Source organism: Tupaia chinensis, unplaced genomic scaffold (genome assembly GCF_000334495.1).
Source record: "Tupaia chinensis unplaced genomic scaffold, TupChi_1.0 Scaffold000633_1, whole genome shotgun sequence".
Classification (NCBI taxonomy): Eukaryota; Metazoa; Chordata; class Mammalia; order Scandentia; family Tupaiidae; genus Tupaia; species Tupaia belangeri.
In genome coordinates, this window is record NW_006160153.1 from 634,090 (window position 1) to 638,233 (window position 4,144).

A 4,144-nucleotide genomic window follows, 5' to 3' on the forward strand; every position below is an offset into this window, starting at 1 on the left:
CGGTTCCCTGACACGCTCGCCCGGGCCACCCGGAGCCCCGATGAGCCCAGATGGCTGGGGCTCAACCCGGAGTGCACGCCTTGCAACTCAAGCCCGTGTGCGTGTCCGACAGTCTCAAGAAGGGCACCAAATTCGTCAAGTGGGATGATGTAAGTACTAGGGCGGCCAGGCTGGGGTGCTGGTCCCGGCACCGGGGCAGGGAGGGCGGCGTGGGGGTGGGGCGAGGGGCGCATTATGCAATGGGCGCTCTGGGAGCGAGCCGGGGCGGCCGCGGGGCGCACAGGTTGGCATCTGTCAGGGCGGATGGCAAAGGGCAGGCGCTCTGGGCGCTCTCCTGTGTCCTTGAGGCTCAGTTGTTAACATCCTCTCAGAGTCTGGCAAGCGCCCCTGAAAGTCTAAAATGTTTTGGTCCAATGGATCAAGAGGGGCAGGATTTGCCTGGCGACGGGTTCGGAGAGTTTGGAAAGTGGGGAGTGTGAAGTTGGTACCAGCTGGAAAGCGCCGGTGTGAACAAGACGCGCCCCTCTCCGCCCACAGACGCACCCACCGTTTAAGCTCCTCTGCTCCCTTTCCAATACCACGGCCCCAAGTCCGAAACGGGTGATTTCTAACCCTCTTACCTCTTTTAAGGGAGCCCACGCGGCAGAGGACACCGCGTTCCAGCCGACAGGTGGTCGTTGATGCCAAACTTCAGCACCTGGCTCTGGAGTGAGGGAGGGGCCCTGAGAAAGGCTGGGAAGGACACACCTGGGGAAGGCTAGTTAGCAGAAAGGGGGACCTTGAAGGAGCCAAAGGAGGGCTCAGTGCACCTGCAGGCTAGTGGGGAGTGCTAGTTTTGGGGTACTGAGCTGGCTAAAGTCTTAAGCTGGAAATAGATGTCAAGATCCTTTTCCCATGGTTTACCTGCACTTTTTGCAGGAAAAGTGCTTTATATATAGTATGTGCTTTATATGTAGTATGCAGTCCAGACCCCAGGACTAACAGTGACCTCTCTCTGCCCACCCCAATTACCTTCAACACACTTAAGTTAGTATCCAATTTTAAACATTTCCATCTTCCAATGGAGAACATTATGGTATGTTTTATTTATTTTTTTAATTTTATTTTCTCCCCTGGATGTCATTCAAACCATTGATAAGAACAACTCACTGGAATAAACCTTAGCTATGAGGCTTTAAGGAAATTTAGGTCCAAATGACGAACACGTCTCTTAATCAGGAGGAATTATAGGAGAATGAGTTGTTCTTCTTGCTGAAAAGATTTTCCACCTAGTAAATTATAGCCTGTTATCCTCCAGGGTATTTTTCTTTAATCTTCTTAAGCCATTTTCCAGTGTCTGAAAACAATTTAAATATTCCAGGTAGAGAATCCAATTACTTAGCTGAGTGCATCTGTGTCTATATTTTGTCCAGCTGGAAGTGCAAACGGAACTTGGAGAATGAGCCACAGCTTCCTTGAAAGCTTATGCCAATTATTAAATGCTATAGGCGGGGATGTAAACATGAATCTTTTTAACAGGGATTCTACACTATTTTCTTTACTTTTCTTTTTTTCTGTCCCAGTCTAACCAGACCTGACATTTTTGTAAATGAAATCGAATCTAGAAAATAAATTTAAATAAGGAAAAAATACTTCATGCCAAAGACAAAAACAAAAAAAGAAGAAAGAAAAGAAAATGCAATTCAACAACAAATAAAAGAATAAAAGTCTTACCCATCTTGAGACCCTGCAATAAGAGCTAAGGTGATAATAGATTTACTGAGAAAGAGAACAAAGGGCAGGAGGGATAGAGAAAGAGACTTTACACATACACACACACACATGCATGCATGCAAACACACAATGAGTTTCAGCAGAAGCTCTGGATTTCTATACAATGATTTGAACTGTATGTAAAATAAGTCTCCATAATACCTTGTCTGGGGAAAAAAAAAACCAGCCAATATCACTTTGAGAATGAAGATCTTGGATGAAAGCACATTGCGATATATCCAGGTAGATGATTTTTATTATGTGCATTTATGTAACAAATATTTTGTGCTCACCTCATAGAGCTTGTGTTAGACTAGGCCATGGGGTGGTGAAAAAAGTAGACAGAATCCTTGTTGTTACGGACCTTATGTGCTGGATAGAGGAGACAAAAATGACTAAAACATCAATGAGAGAGATTGTGAATGGTGCATGAAGAGTGATAATAAAGAGACCACAGTCAAACACCACCTGAAGGAGAAGAAGGTAAAATGAACTCCTGAGCATTGCACTAGTGAGTTTTTGAGGAAGTCCTCTGGCAAGAATATATGTGCTAAGGAGAGGGCCAGTGAAATCCCAGATCTTTTTAAAGAAAAAAACCTAGACTGTGCCCAGAAGCCACGTTATCTGGAGTAGGACGAACTATTCTGCAGTTCTTTGGCTGTCTGGGTCTCTGTGGTGATCTGTGGCCTATGTGGGACCTAGATTTTCTTTTTCTTTTTTTAATTTTCATTTTATTTATTCATTGATTTTATTTAATTTGACCAGAGTGAGACACAGAGAGCAAGAGAAAGGGAAAGCAAGAAAGCAAGCCACCAGGTCCAGGACTCAACTGCAGTGGACCATGTGGGAGTGTTGAGCACTTTAACCACCATGCCACTTGCTGGTCTTGGGACTTAGATTTTCATAGGTTTCCTCTATTCTCTTCAGGGATCTTCACTTCTATTCTTCCTGGCTTATATTTGCCCTTCTAGAGTCAAGCTAGGTTAAGTTATCTGACTATATTGCATTTAACTGAGATAATATGCTGAAGGCAAAAGAGAACTGAATCTTGAGTCAAAGTCTGTGTTTCCCTGCTAGTTTTCTCACCAGTCAGGTGCATGACTTTAGGTAAATCATTTAGGCTCTTGGAACTTTTGTTACTTGTGCAAAACTTGTCTTCACCCTCTGTTCTCTGTAGTGGGGAGGAGACAGCAGAATAAAGTTGCAGTTCTCACACACAAGTATTTCTCTTAACTAGCTGGAGCGCTTGGCAACACTCAGATTGCTGGGTTTCAGATTCAGAAGGTCTGGAATGGGGATGAGAGAGCCTGCATTTCTCAGAGGGTCTTGGTGATGCAGATGCTGCATGTCTTGCTGCATGAACCACACTGGGAAAACCACTAGAATAAGGTTTGTGAACAGACTTGGAAAGTATCACAGACTTTATAGCACGGTCTCCTTGGCCTGTATAAATTTTTTCCTGGTTTGTGAATTTATTTTAAATCTGTTTTCATTTTGAGGAGGCTATCTAATTATTACATTCCACCTTAGAGATACGTAGTCCTCAATGACAGTATCATGGGCCATTTTTAGATCTTCTGGAATATTTTATGAAGGGCTCCTGATGCCCAGACCAGCTTAATTCATATTCATTTCTTTTGAACTCTTTATATGAAATAATTAAACAATGCTTTTTGTTTTTGTGCTTTTAGTGGAGTTGTTAAAAAAAGGAAAGAAAATAAATTTATGGAGAAGCCACCTAATTTAACTTTATGTCTTTGAGCAGGGGAGACTCCTGTGCTTTTCTTTTTGATACTGATTTCAGAAAACACCTGCTGCCCCGTGTCTCAGGAAGGCATTCCCATTGACTTGTCCAGAAGAACAGTAAAGGCTGGAAACAATTTAAAAATCTCTTAAATATCTGATCGCACTTAAAAGCTGCAGAATTCAGGCCAGTGAGTGGCCTAGTGGTTAAGGTACTGGACTCGGGCGTGTGTGCGTGCGTGCCCAAGATCCTGAGAGGAGAATGGAGGAGAAGGGATTGCGGTGTGACCATCCCCCCTGGGGGGTGATTTCTCGCTTTCTGTCTCTATGTCTTTTTCTGTCTGTCTGACGAGCGCACGTGCCCTATAGCGGGAAAAAAAAAAAAAAGCATAACACGGAATGGGACATTTAAGAATGATGGCTGTGGGGCTATTTAGGATTGTGGAGAGATGATCTCTTATTCCTCAAGTGATTATAATCAATGGTCAGGTTGTCCTGATCACTGTCTGGAATGGAAGATGTCACTTAGAAGGCAGTGCTGTGCGTAAATGGTAAGTCTTTGGCTACCTGTAAAAGTCAGGTGAAGCTGCCTTGGTCTCAGGGTGAAGGTCAAAAGCACTACCCAATCACAACAGACAGGAAGCCAGTA

General features: G+C 43.9%; 1 long non-coding RNA gene across 1 annotated transcript in view; it reads right to left on the reverse strand.

The window, feature by feature from the left end:
• The window catches only part of LOC102479229 (uncharacterized), a 122,400-nt gene extending 121,706 nt beyond the window's left edge, over nt 1-694 (reverse strand). The window contains exon 1 of the long non-coding RNA XR_336157.3: nt 621-694. This is a non-coding gene — a long non-coding RNA (uncharacterized LOC102479229). The remainder of the gene's footprint in view (nt 1-620) is intronic.
• Between the last annotated feature and the right edge of the window lie 3,450 nt (nt 695-4,144).